Here is a 15,350-nt window from a genome sequence, read left to right as displayed (position 1 = left end):
TCATCTTCCTGCTTTGGAGTCCCAGAGTCAGGGAAAAGCAGACAAAACATATTTCCACTCTTTCTATCATAGTTTGCAAAGCAGAAAGCCGTTTACGACAGCCAAGAACTTCTCAGGCTTTTTTGTACCTGTTGGGTGCTGACATGGGGCCCCTTCTTGAGCGTTTAGTGCTGTTAAATGTCATATCATCTGTGCCGGGGCCAGGATCACTTAAAAAAAAAGTCAGCTTTGCATCTGACCTGGCTTTTAATAATTGCACCAACAAGTCACAGAGCACAGTAAAGAGCAGGACAACTTCTGGAGTGCAGCCACTGTTGCTGGTGATTTACCTCCAGGACAGGATGCTGTAAAACTGGGCTGAGCCCTAAGATGCTCCCCATCCCTACTCTCCCAGAGATGCTCTCTAGGAAAACCTGGACTGGATCCTGTGGGGGTGGCTGGGGTTTGGCTGCCTCAATACCACACTCAGGAACACCAGGCTTAACTGCACTGCTGGTGAAAAACCCAGAGAAAAACCCACTTTTGTTTTCAGCAGGGCTGGCTCAAGTCGCTTTTGTGTGAAAGCAATGTGTGTGCGGGGCGCGCACTTTTTGCAGCAGAAAAAAAATAATTTAAAAAAAACCCCACCATAATTTCTTTCCGAGGGCACAGGGGGAGGGCTGGCGCACCACGCCGCCCTGTCTGGGCGCCCCGGAGAAGTTGACCAGAACAAATCCCAGCAGGAACACACAAACCTCTATTATACCTTTTAAAAAGCTCCCCATTGAATGCAACCAGGCAGATGGGAAGGGCCCTTTTATTTCCTTTTTCTTTCTCCGCCTGAGTTCATTCTCTCCCTTTGGGGGACCCAGGTTCAAAGACATGCCAAATGCATCAAAACCTTCCCAATAAAATCCCTTTCACCTCCTGGCGGAGCAGGGCCGGGCCGGGAGCGTGCTGGGAGCGCTGGGTCCACCGATGACTTTCAGGACTGTGTGTGGCAAATCGTGTGCACAGCTCCCAAAACAATACCCTGAATCGGACGTCTAATTCCCTGGAAATTAAATCCCTCAGCTGGTCAGCGAAAACAGGAGCCAAAGAGATTAAACAGTGCAGCAGGGAGAATCTTCGGGGGTTGATGGGGGGGTGTTCTTGTTGGTTTCTTGGGTTTTGCTTTTTTTTTTTTAGCAAAGAGGTAAGAAAGTAGTGGTTTAGTGTCCCTTCTGTCCCCATTTTAATTTGAACTGTGCATCCCCCTCTTCCCTGCCAATAATGCCTGATCCTTACTGCCATGGGGGAAAAACCACTTGTCCTAGTGCTGTGCTAATCATCCAACAGGTGAGCTCAGTCCCAGCAAGCACAGCCCCGTCTTGTGCTGAAGAATTAATTTCTGTGGCCATGGGGTGAGTGAAAGGGGATGCTGTGGCTGCAAACCCACTCCCCACGGCCCCGGGCATCCCGCATCCCACTCTGGTCCTGCTAGCATTCGCAGCTCCCACTGGCCGCTGCAACCTTTGCTCAGTCCCAGGTTATTTATACCGCTGCAAACTCGGCTGGGGTTTGGTTTGGGTATAAGGGAGGCCAGAAACAGGGCTGAGACATTCCCATTGATTTTTTGCTGCCAGTTTATTAAATATGAGAAGGTCCAGCCACAGATGCTCTGGTGTGGCACAGCAAGTGGCTGGATGCTGGATAAAAGCACGGTCTCTGCTCCTGCGGAAGCGATCTTTCCCCGCAGGGCTGCTTTTTAACTGCTACAAGTCAAAACTTAGCGGGCCTTGCAGCAGCAATTTTTTTTTTCCGTTAAAAAAAAAGCAGCTTCCTATGTATTTTTACTGACAAAAGCCTGAAGCTTCCTTTATATGCTTTATTTTCTTTCTCCGCTGAAACGATCGTTAGACAAAAGCAGTTTTGCTGCTGGTTAATCAAGAGAGTGATGTGGCCCTGCATTTTAATCCTAAACCAATTAGCAGGATTTGACATCATGCCATTAGACTGCTTGAAACAAAAATCAAGGACAGCGTAATGCAGCTAGAAAAGAACAATAACCGTCAGTGCTGCCCTGTCAAAGGGGAAGGAAGAAATTTGGCTGTGTCTGTAATTTCCAAGCAATCCTCCTTCCCTCAAACCTGAGCATTCAAATGAGGGAGCTAAATAATAATGAGAGGGGAAAATGTTGAATCTCTAATCACATTACCCTAAACTGCACTGGTTTTAAAAGCAGAAATCACCATTCTTACTCCTCAGCTGACAATCAGCCTGCACTTTTAAATCCTGAGCTCTGTTTTATGATTTCTTTAGCGGGGGTTTCGTGCTTTGCTTTGCAGGCAGGTTGCACGCACACAGGGAACGACGGCATCTCCAATGCAGATGTACAGCAAAAGACTGTGAACACGCCAGCATCCCTAAGAAACAACTTCCCAGACATGTAAATATTTGCTTTGTCCAAACCACCCAAAGATAATTAACGAATGAAGCACCTTTTAGCAGCTGTACTTTTTGCCAGCAGAAATGCACCTTACAGCTGATCCTAAAGTGACGGTGCAGCCTGAGCCGGGGGCAGAGGCTGGAGATGGGCTGGTAGGCGTTAGCCCAGGCATGACTGCTGCCTGCAGGCAGAAATAAGCCTGGCAAAGATGTGCGGTGAGAACAAAAACACAGGCAGGCCCCGGGGTGCGGTATTTGAGGGATGAATGCCTAAAGCACATTGGGGACTCCGCGCCTTGCTGCGCTCGCAAGGCTGGCAGCGGAGAGCCGGAGCACGAGTGAAACCCAGCGTCTCATAAAGCAGCATATGGATAGAGCTCAAATGGATGGGGTTTTATGTCCTGTGCAATATTTTCATTGATATTTATTTTGATTTAATTTGGCTAATGTGCAGGAAAAATGAAAATGCACCGTGCTCCTCAACATCTGAGGAGCTGAATGCTTTTTAAAATTAGTATTCCCACATAGGCGGTGATCTTTAAGGTCTGCCCAGCAACTGTGCTGGAAAATCATGAGTCACTCCATGTAAATCACAGGATGACCCTCGGAGCAGCAGGTTTTAAAAAAAATGTTGAATTGTTTCTGTTAGCATTACAGTTTCTAGTCTTTCTGCTTCAGCCTTTTGTTCATAACTTAATATTCCTCTTAATGAAAGTGAAGTTCTTCACCCTCCAACCACTTCAAAGAGAGGGAGTTTAAAAATAATTAATAAAATATCATGAAATTAATGACAAAATGGTGAAAGATGGCAAGGTTCCTTATCCCTGCTTTGAGAGAAGAAAGGCTGAAGTGGAGCCAGGGAGGATAGGAGCAATGGTCACTAACTCTAGCATGAGGTTAGAGACTGGGGTGAAAATCTCTGCCAAAGATTTCCAGGGTGAACTTAGGCAAGTGACATAGATCTTCCTCTCTCGTAGCCGCCATCTGCAATATGAGATAAAAAGATTCCATTTCCTCCATGGGGATCTGTAGAAATAAATGCCTTAAAACTGGTGAGGGGCTGCAGCGATGGCAGGGCTATGCACAGGATGGAAAGGAACAAAAAATAATTCCCCAAAGAGATTAATGACAGATAAATCCTCTGCCTTCCCACTGAAGCAGCATTTCCAAAGCTTAATAACTCTCTACTTTGGGGGGGAATAAGTTTGTAAGAGAAGGTTAGGGTGGGTAAGGTAAGCGGGGGCTGAGGAGTACCTGGGGCATCCCCCCAAACTGCCCACAGGGCATCACCCCCCGGGCTATCTCTTGCTGCAAAACTGGGATTTTAATGTCCCGGTTCCCTTGCCTGTTAATAAAGGAACAAAAAGCACATTTGCCTTCTCAGGGGTGTTAAGAGGCAAAGTTGGTAAGTGTTGAAAAAAACTCAGACTGAAGGAGAAAGCTGGCTTTGTTGCCTTCGGACACAGACCACCGCAGACCTTGTTTGAATTTTGCTGTAACTTCTCTTGAATGAAAACACGTTCTCCCAAAAAAAAACCCCCATCAAACACATCCTGACTTGAATTGGCTGCCAGGGTAGTGAAAGAAGCTGCAGGTTATAGATCCTTGGGGCTCTTGTGGCACCAAAGTGTTTGTCCTGTGGATTTGGGCCGGATCCAATGAATCAAAAAACTGCTGAGAGCAACTGTTTAACCCATCCTGTAAGAAGAAAAAAAAAGAGCTAAACAAACCAAAAAAGAAAACCAAGGAACAACAGCAAGAAAAACCCTTTATATTAAAATAATTATGATATTGAGACACTGGCCAGGAAAATGGAAAATCAGAAGGTCAAACGCTGAACCACAGCCTGAATCTTAAAGTGAATTGGAAAGGAAAGAAAATTAAATTCAATTGTCAGACCTTGTAAACTGGGCTTGGGGCTTAAAAAACGGAAGTGCCCTTCAAGGAGAACAGCAGCACCAAACTTCCGAATCTTCAGAGCTGGAGAGAGCACCTTAAGGTATCGTATAAAAACATAGGATGTCGTATAAAAGATTACTGATCCTGTATTTCTACCCTGTATCTCTACCGAGATCTACAAAAGTAGAAGACTTATTTGCATTTTTAAAACTTTTATTGATATCACAATGCATGTTTTTTGATCACAGCCTCTGGAGGAAAATAACGATTTTTTAAATCGGAATAATTCTTTAAAGAGCTGTTATAATCTAGACAAAATCTGAGAAAAAAAAATTCTCTAAGCCAAGACTAGGATAAAATTATCACAAAAGGAAGCAGAGTAAGGAGTGTACCCACAGTCTGATATAACCGAAGAATTTATTACCAAAAATAGTGAAAGAAATGTCAGCTTTAACAGAATGGTGGTTTTCTGCTGTACACCAGGCAAGAAAATATATCAGTCAATGTCTGAGATGGTAATAGGATGCACAGAAAACACTGCAACTGCTTGGTGGTTTCCAGGTGCATATTAAACATATAAAGACAGAGGTTTTTTCCTTAGTGAAAAACAAGAGTTGCCTCTTTGAGCTCTTTGGTTTTGCTTGTTTAATTCCTAGCCTCAGAAAACAAAACACTTTTTTTTTTAAAAAAATAATTTGTCCATTTTTAGTTTTCAGCTACGAAGTCATTCTCCTTAGGCTTTCATTAATTTGATGTGTATCCATCTTAATTCAAATTGATCCATTTCAATCTTGGCAGCATATTGACAGCAAAAGGAAATGAAATGCCTTTCAGTGAACTCCACAGTACCATCAAAACCAGGGACACAACAGAAGACCTGAGGTTGTCTCCTGGAATCAGTTCCTGGGCTGCAGCTCAACCTTTCTATGTATATGATTTTATTTTATTTTTTTATAGCCAAGCAGTTATCATCATAATTATATTTGTAATTTCAAGGGTGCATTATCATACTAATGGATGATGAGCACTCAACAGTCAGAAGAAATATTAATTAAAAAAGTTCTCCTGTCCTAGCAGGGAGAGTGTTCCCTAATCCCCATTATGGAAATTGGTTAAGCCAAGAGAATATTTCCTTTATAGTTTCAGCTCTTCAGAAAGCCTTTGATGTCCTAAGCCAAAGCAACAACCCATCAGGAACTGAGAGACATACTTTGGTCCCCCATGCCAGCTTTTTACTTACATCTGTCATTTAATTTCCCCCATAATATGGGGGAAAGTCTTAGCCAATTTCTTCATTTTCATTCATTAGTGAAATCATGGCAATAATACCACTTTGCACTTAGCACTCTCATAGGCACTTTGGAGGTGTATAGACATGTGGTATGCATATAGAGAGAGCCCTCCATCCAAAAATGACCGGTCAGTAAAGTTTCTGAATATAAAAAAGGTCAAAGCACTACAGGACTCTATTGTTATCACTTAAAACTCTGTAAGGCATTAAAATTATGAGTGTGGGAAAGATGTAAACTGTAGCTGGCTACCTTGCTATCACTGGGGCTGTCGGTGAGCTCTGCTCTCCATCTCTGCCCCAGGCTTTGTAGTCACTCTTCTCTCCCTTGGTCTTGCTTTTTTTTCCTTAAATATGAGGTCATTTTGTGCTGTACCAGAAGGTGCTCTGCACATCCTCTATTATGCTGTCCATCACAGCTTTAATCTGCATAGGTAAGCTGCATCCCTAAATAGCTTGAAAGGCAATAAAATAAGCACACAAAAAAATTACCACAGCTTCTGTGTTCTAGAAAGGGGGGGGGGGGGGGGGGGAAAAGTCCTGAAGAGCTCTCTTTATTAATATGAGATGGCAAATATTTTTTCCTGTTTATTAAATCATATGAAAGGTTAATTATGGTTAGCGACTGTGGGTAGAAAACAATTCTTGGAAGATGCTTTTGTAACAACAGGTTGGCAGTATGCAGAAGCCATCTGCTTCCTGCAAATGTTAAGGTACAATCTCAAACTTGTGAGGTTAAAAATTACAGATTGCAGAGTAGTTTGGTAGAAGGAAAATCCATGTTGTGTTGATGTAAAGTTGCTCAGTCTCCTTGACACACAGCCTGGAAGGAATGCCAAGTTCCCTAAAGGACGGTATTTGGCTGGAGAGGACCCTCGCTTGGGGTATTCTGTGCTCACACTGGCTGTCTACTGAGCTAATTAAGCCATTTTTGTGCTGCGATTAATTTTTTTTAATACAGAAATTGGTTTCAAATTCTGACCCATGAAGAGGAGCGGATTGTAGATATAATATTCTGCTTTCAAGTGGGGAATTCAGCTCCTTCCACAAAGGACAATAAAACGTTGCCGCCATCATCAAGGTGATGAGATTCTGAAACTTGTTGCTTCAATCCACAACATGTAGACATAGCTGTGACTGCAAATTCTTCATGGTAAGGACTATCTGTTTGAAAAGGAAGAGCTATTGTCCTCATTTTAGATAGGGATCTGGCCGAAAAGATACAAAGTGATTTGCCCAAGAGCATGCAGGGAGGTTGTAGCTAATGGAATTAAACCGTAAAATCTAAAATTTTTCAGATCATAGTGAAGTGCCTTAACCACAAAACCGTTCTTCCTTTCTGTGGGTCAGCTACTGTAACTTCAGCATTTGGGCTGGGTTTTACCTTCTTCCAAGGATCAAGTTTAATTCCACTGAATTTTCCACTTCCATGGAAAACATCACTCAGTTTATCTTTCCCCTCCACAGATAACGTTGCCAGACGTTACATGCTCCTCACCAACAAAAGACAGGTTGAACAACCTGTAAGAGGAAGGATGCGGAACCGCCATCACCAGGTCTGTCCCCTTCACTTTTCAGCCAAACAGGGAGAAGCTTCTTTTTTTTTTTTTTCCAGAGACTTTGATCTGGAGTGACGTCATGCAACCTTCAGCCCCCTTCCTGCTCTCCTAATTTACTTACAACCCCTCCCCATGCTTGTCCCCAGGAGCCAGCTGCTGCCTGGCTGCTGAAAGGCTGCTGTGTAAAAGGGCCCATTTCCAAATTGTTGCCAGCAATGGAGACACTGAGTTGTTTACTGTGCAATAAAACGATTTGGGGCCTCGTTTCTAGTGCCTCTGCCGTAAGGGGGTTTGTCAAGGCTATGCATGTGTACAGGGGTCTCTCCTTCAACACTGCCTTATTTTTTAACATGCTTTCTAGGTAGATGACACGTTTTTTAAAGCAGCCTGTAAAGTGGTTTTACCTTCTCCATTTGCACTGGAGCTGGTGATCCATTCCACTATTGACACTTCCTGCCAAGAGCAGTGGCCTGGCATCGAAAGCCCCGTGGATGGAGGAGAAAGGGCTTGACCCCTTCGGCAATGCTGCAGAACAACTTGCCGTTAACTCCCATTCATTTATCGCAGCCTTGCTCCCTGGTGCTCGCAGCATCACCACCCTTACCAGGCTTGTTAACAGCAGGACTTGCACTAATCTGCATCATCCCCTTCTGCTGCCATTGGTGCTGTGGTCTCATTGCATGCACAGTCCTGAGCACGGGGCTTCTAGTGGGCTGGAGTGGATGGGATCTTCTATTTCTGGGCCAAAACCACTGATGCGGAAGAAGAAGCCAGCTCTATTCATCTGCCTGTCATTTTGTCAACAGGTCTCGACCTTTCTTTCTCTTCTTCCTACTCTTATCTCTCCAAGAAAATTGAAGATAGTTACAAGTAATACCAGTAACACTTTTATCAGGCTTCCTGGAGCACCCTGCAAGAGTTGGCTCCATATGAGGGACTAAGGCACACAGAAATTAGAGATGAGATTTTTCAATCCCACTGAAGGGATTTGGATGCCCAGCATCCATTAAAATGAGTAACAATTCCTCTCCCACCCTAAATGGCCAGAGCCCAAATTGTTCCACTAGATGGAAACCATCTTGGTTAATGCATGGACACTTAAGCCCTCAGCATCTGACTTCACTTATATTTTATTTCCAGCAAACTTAGTTGATCATGTCCAATGAAACACTTGTACACCCCCCCACACCCATTATCCGCTCCCCAACAGCTCATCGGGCTGTCGCTTGCCAGCTCCACTATCAGGGGAAGGTGATGAAGGTAGCTAATTTGTTTGCAAGTTGGTGAATGATGTAAAAGGTTCCTCGTCCATCATAATAAAGGCTCTCAAAAAAAACAAGACAAATGGTCCTTCCTGTCCTTTCGCCTGTGCTATACGGGGACATTTGAAACTGAGGGAAAGTTCAGCATAGCCATATGTACGGAGGGATGCACACAAATCACATCTGCTGCTAATTGGATCCAGAAATCTAATTGGTCCCTCATGGTTGGCCGGTGTTACATATAGGGTCATCGTGGTGGTAATGTGGGGTCTGCAGGGGCTTGGTCTGCTCCACTCAGCAGGCCGGTGGCAGGGGGCCGTGCCGGCACCATGGCGCAGGCCATGCCAGGGTGCTGCTCTCCAGAGCTTCCCCAAGCAGCTTGGGCTGCTTTTGCTTTCCCTGATCTGCCAAGGGGGCTAAGCTTCTCTGAGCATCGGCACGGGTCACTAAGTAAAGCAGACATCCAGTGCCCTGCCCAACCCGAGGGGGAGATAAGGACCTAAAATAATACAGCATAACATAAAATAATATCAAATAACTCCAGGTGGTTACTCTCATTAATGCCTCATCCAGAAAGCATCCCTACACCAAACTGTTGAGAAACACCTCTTAAATTACCAGAAATAGGATGTTTTTCCCACTTCCTCTTCCTGCCTAAAGTACATTGCGACCTGCTTGTCTGTGCTAAGGATTATTGGTCTTTTTTAACCCTTTTCAGGACCACTGTCATGCCATCCACCTCCATGTGTGAGCCGAACCAGCCACCCTGGACTTGGATGCTTCCAAGCCACATGGAGCCAGGGGGCCTAGGAAGGTGAGGGGGGAAGCCCCGAAGTTTGATCTCAGGCACGTTTTAGACCTGGAGAAGGCTCTGAGTATTCTTACATTATGCAAATCTTCTCAGCCAATCCTAATGTTAATAAAGTTGATTAATCATTGTGCTGTGGACAAGGACAGTTATTCCCTGACTTATGCTATGGCGTTTATTGAAGCTGTATCCTTAAATGAATTACTGCAGGGATCATTAAATTTTGACTTAAATTGGACATAGTAAGCTCATTTAAAAAAATAAAAAGCTTAGCAAGTTATATATAAACTAGGGGAAAAATGAATCTCCTCAAACTGTCTCCCATCTCCTTTTCAAGCAGGAACCTAAAGGGCAGATTTGCAAAAGGGAGTTTTAATTTGCAGGGCAAATTTTCACGAGGGCACTTTGAAGCTGCATTTGTGCAAATCCTAATTGAATTGTGGCCTTAAAATTTGATGCTTTGTCCTCATTCAGCTCAACGGGTCCTGACATTTGAGGCTGGCAGTAGAAATATTACTCCCCTGGAGAGGGAAGGTGAAAGCTGTTGCCCTGTCCCTGCATAGTGCCAAAGGTCTTGGTGGGAAGCGGGTGCTGCTCCATGAGCCAGTAAGAGTTCATTTTGGAGGTAAGCAGGGTAAACTGGAAGGGCTGTCTGACCCCATGTGGCCACTGCCTTCGTGGCAGCATTGGCCAGAGCCATGCCCCGCCCTACAGGAGCTGGCGGGGGGAGCAGAGGCCCAAAGAAGAGGTAGGCAACTATGGGATTATGCTAAAAAGTCACATAACACCCCCCCCCCCCCCCATTCGTTCATGGCTTTAGGGTTTGAGTATTCATTTGCTGAGGGTTTCTAGAGTGAGGATGGAGATGTTGAATGTATGTCTTGTCTTCTGCCTTGCAAGCATTTGAAAACAGTTCAATGTTTGTTGATTTCATTCCCCATGTATAAAACTGTTAACAGGACTCCTCGGTGCTGAGAATAATCACAGGGACAACCACAGGGCCTCGTTGCACCAGGGGAAGAGTGGGATATAGGTTTCCAAGCCCCTGTCGTATGTGCTGCTATTTGAGATCCCCATCCCTGACAGCAGAGCTAGGCAGACCAAAAGGCGCTCAATTTGAGGTTGCAGGGGAGCAGGTATGACCCTATTGAGTCCCTTATGGTGGGACAGTGCCATGTAAAACCCCAAACCCTGGAGCCTGTCCATAGCGACATTCAATATTCATTTATTAAATAAAAGAGGACTGCATCTCTGCCTCTGGATATGTGTTTCCAGGAAGGGGGAAAGACTACAAGCAAAAAATAAGGCAATAAAGTAGGGTTTTTTAAAGTAGCAGTATTCAGATCTGTCTTGACATCCAACTTGTACTTTCAAGTCACACTTATTCATCCCGCCTTACACATCCTAGTCACACCATCCCAGAGGAAGGGGTGCGCTCAGAGGGTAAAATGATTGCAACTACATGCACTGCATCAGCCAGCTCTCCATTTTCCATGCCTCTCTGTATTTTAATCAAAAATCTTAGTGAATTTTTCACTTTGTGTCAAAATGTCTTTCGGCGCAACTATCAATGATGGACATATCTCTTGCGAAATGGGGCATTTTGCTAGAGAAAGATACCTTTTTTTAAATTACCATTATGCAGCAAAGTCTAAAGGGCTGCGGTTTACTGCCCCTTCATGCAGACTTGCTTGGTCATGCAGGATCAAGCTGCTTCTCTAACAGGAGATTTTCAAGGCAGCTACTAATATTAAAAAAAAAAAAAAAAAGCAAACTATGCTGTGCTTTGGGTCTTTGACAATGCACAATAAATGCAGAACCAACATATGCATGCCCCCCAAAAAGAAGGGAAATAACGTCAAACTTCCACACCTCCGTGCTTTGTGCATTCTGGCAGAGTGCTCAGCACCTGGCGGGGGGGGGGAGGTGGGGGGTGGGGGGGTGGGGGTGGGGGTGGGGGTGTCTGGCCTGCCTCCTTAACCCCAAAGTGCTTTTTCTCTCGATGGAAATTTCTATTGCATCGCCATCTCGTGGTTTGCTGCAAAAATTGCTGGCGCTGCAGAACGCCTGCCTCGCACTGCCGGTGCTTAATTGCACGATGGCACCTGTTAAACGGTAATATCCACCGGACATGAGGTACACGGGTAATTGCAATTAATATCGTACAGCCAGGCCCATAACAGTGAAGCTGCAGAGGGGGCGACGGGGCGAGTTCAATTATGATTCGTGCCCTCATGGAACTCAGTGCTGATGCATTTCACACTGCTGTCCATGTGTGGGCCTTTGTCCCCAGCCCCATTGCTCACTGTCCTGTGTTACACAGACTTGGGAGCGCTGGAGATCATTTTCCGATGGATTTTGCTTTTGAAAATGCAAAGATGGGTATGGGCTGAATCCTGATCCATGGGAAGGACCAGGAGCAAACTCTCCTCCAAATGATGAAGGACACCAGGGCTGTTATTTAGAGTAGGATGTACGGCATGCTTAGGTCTATGCAATTCTTTTTTTTAAATTTGGTTGGTTGTCACATTGTTTTGCTTCTTTGGTTAGTTTGAGCTGCACTGAAACTGAAGGGCAAAGTTGCGATTTATGACGTTTATTACATTGTTAATATGGCACTGGTACTGGTTTGGGAATGGTCACTTACTTCAACCTACACTACTGTTTCTCTTTACACAAAGGTGCTGGTTTTGTGAAGACTATAATGATGTTTAGTCCTGTGGACCTGCCTTACACCTACAGTTAATGAAAGTCTGTCAAAAACTATACTCTCAAATTCACTGTAACATGTCCTGGCAGCATTCATCCCCGGGTAAAAAAACCTCCAGGCCTTAAATCAGCTCAGTGAGGAAGGGCTGTTCAAGAGCCTGGCTGCACAAGGAGTTGAGCAGGGGGCTGTGACTGCTAGGAGAGATGTTGCGAACATGGGGCTGTGATTGCAAAGGAGGCTTGTTGTGAGGTTGCAAGCACAGGGCTGTGATTGCAAGAAGGGATGGTTGCAAGTCTGCGAGCACAGAGCTCCCCAGTTGCACTGGGTGCTCCCTGCATCCCACCGACCAGCCCTCCCGCCCCAGGTCCAGGCTCCCTGGGGGCTGCGTGAGCCACTCCAGACCAGGGGGGCCCCAGCCCCACTCTTGCAGTCGCAATGCCTTTTCTGGCTGCAGAAGCACCGGGGGGGGGGGGGGGGGGGGGGGGGCAGGGGGCCAGTGTGTGTGTGTGTGTGAAACACTCCATCCAACTGTGGAGGATGAGCTGCAGAAATGATCATTGGGCCAAAAGTCTGAACTCCAAGCATGCCAGCAGTAGCTCTCCAGTCCAGACTGCTCTCTTGCTCTGGTCAAAATTTCCCCACCATGGTTTCATTCTGCTGGAAATGGAGCAAGTCTTTGCAGGAGGCTGCATGCGTGCAGGCAAGGAGAATGGGAGTGTTGAAACTCAGCCAGCGGTTGGGAAGTTGTCCCCCTCTAATACAAGCCAGACGTGCGGAAATGCTCCAGGTCTCAAAACCCTCATTGGCCCAATCAGGACTTCGACGGTGAAAAGCAAAATAAAAGTGAGCAGGAAGAAAATGAGTTTAAACAATCCTGAAGAAGAAATTGCAGATTTTTAGAAAGGTAAGAAAGCAGCTACAGGCAGCTCCAGCTGTTTCAGCTGCCCTGGAAAAATCCAAGAAACCATCGAAAATGCCGTGTTGTGGTGAATGGCATGGAGACCCCAGGTCTCTCCATAGCTATGTGCCTATAACCGTGAACACTATGGACAAGGGCAGATAAAGTGTAAATCAGTGAGCAATTTTGCCGGTGAAGTGTCCTAGTGAAGTTGATTTTGCTCAGTTTTGGTGCTTTCTGATGACAGCCATCTGATTTTCCTGGGAAAAATCCCCCTGAAGATTTTGGCTGGTGGCCTCCCACTTCACATCTCCAGGGCATACCGTCTCTGCTGCCCCATCCCTATCCCTGCTGGGTCTCCTCCACATTCCCTGTTTACAGTCAGTTGGAGCAAAACACATGGTCCTGCCTCCCCTTGCCCTGCTAAGCCTCACGCAGGGCTTTCCTTCACTCCCAGCATGGTGCCATGGGCTTCATGCTACTTCCCTCCAGCCCAAATAACGTCAGGAGCAAAGCACTGCAGAGGGCATTTGGGCAGGGTGCCGAGTGGGACACTGCTGTCGCATTTGGGACCTTCTCTTAGGGCAGAGCAAAGGCTGTTTTGGTAACAGCAGGGATCTGTGGATGTGGGGAGGACAGCCTACAGTGGGACCTGGAGAGGAAGGAGTAGTGTTTGGCACATAGCACCTTTGGAGGTAGCTTATCTATATAGTTATTGGGCGTTTTAAAGCATTTGCAAGAGGCAGTTCCCAGTTTACATTTCACTCCACCATGGAGCAAGTCTTGAAACAAATGAGAAACTTGTCAATTTGGATCTTGCTGAAATGAATGGCTTCCTTTATACCAGTTACCTCTCAGAAACATTGAGATTTAATTAATCCCTTGCTGGAAATAACATACAGTATTACTCTAAGTTCTAATGCAGGATATCAATGCTAATGCTCAGCATAAAGAATGAAGCTTATTAAACGTACAGCTGGAAACATGACCATGCCCCCACCGGTCTGGTGTGAGCAGCTCTGCCATCTGCTGGCCGGCCTCAGCACGCTCGCTGATGGGGTACATGAAATATTTGCTGCTGGTTAGTTTTGGGACTGATTTTTGTGCTGAAGCTTTGCTACAAGCCAAGAGAGTTGTACAGCAGTGTGAGTTCCAGATTTCCCGTTCTCCACTTCAGTCCTGGCCATGTAGCCAGTCCAGTTCTTGGTACCACATTACCCATTGGAAGGGAGCAAAGCCATCCAAGGAAGACAAATCTTTCCAGGCATTGATGGGAAATGGGTTTGTGCGGTCTTCCTTTAATTTAACCTTGCCAGAAAACCTGCAGAGAGGACTTCAGGCACTGGCTCCCACCTCCCAGCACCTCACTGGGAGGCGGGTGCCCACGTCAAGCTGCTGGAGCTGCTCAGAGGGGAATGAGGTAGCTCTCACTCAGGTGTATTTGAGCAGGATGGCCGATATGTGCGTGCTCAGCCAGCTTTGCACTGTAAGAGGATCGCCTCTTTTTTTTAGAGCAGTCACTGGAGATGCAGAAGCCCATGTCTCTTGGGTCACTTTGGTAGCATTGAGTATTCCTGACATAGCCCATCCCTGGCACCCCTTGAGCTCCTTCTACCAGCTCTCCCCTTGGCTCTCACACATGCATACGGGCACCTGCTGCCAAGCCCTGACCTCTGGCCCCATCTGCTCAACTCTTCATCCACATCTCCTGGAAGCCACTCTTCTTTCCCACCCTTTGCCCTAAGCTATATATAAAGGGCTAATCCCAAAGCTAGTGGTGTCAAAGAAAGGGCTGTCATTGACTTCAGGAGACTGCAAGGACCTTAGCTGTTCATTTCAGGGTGGATTTTTAATAGGTGATTAAATAGCCAGAGGAGAATAGCACAGGCTTATCACTGAGACACTTCAAATTTTGTAAGTGAGCCTGCGCGTGATTTCTTTCCCCCAGGAGGATGAAAAATGTTAGGGGTTGGGACAGGTTGATGCTCACCAGTGTCCTTTGATGGGGCTCATCTTCATTTGCATTTTTGTAGGTGAGATGTAAAATGCTGGTTGGGTTTTGAATGAAAACTGCAGCAGTCTCAGTGCAGAATATTGAGACATGTGCTCTGGGTCATCACGCACAGAATCCAGCTGGAAAGGATCAAAGGAAAAGGGTCTATTTTTGTTTTTACATCTACTAATTACTCTGAACAAATGAGCAATGCATCTGAGAAATAATCTTTTTTCAGGTTTCCATCTGGTAAAAGTCTTGTAGGTGCTGTAACTTCAGAACGGTTTCAAGCCTGTACTTTTCACTGAAGACCCTGAAGTTGGAGTCAACCAGTGAGTGGAAGAATTTGTGTTGCTCATGTCCATTCAGAAAGTTACTAAAGCAACATGCCTCAGGGCTGTGAATGCCTACATCCGGCAATGCTGGACGTGGTGAGTTTTATAGTTGATGCGGAATCCCCTTTCCATAGCTTTCATAAGAAAAACATGTTTCAGAGGATCAGTCCTCTGTTCCTCATTTATCTTCTA

Source organism: Leptosomus discolor, chromosome 3 (assembly GCF_034619465.1).
Source record: "Leptosomus discolor isolate bLepDis1 chromosome 3, bLepDis1.hap2, whole genome shotgun sequence".
Lineage (NCBI taxonomy): Eukaryota > Metazoa > Chordata > Aves > Leptosomiformes > Leptosomidae > Leptosomus > Leptosomus discolor.
This window is presented reverse-complemented; position numbering follows the sequence as displayed.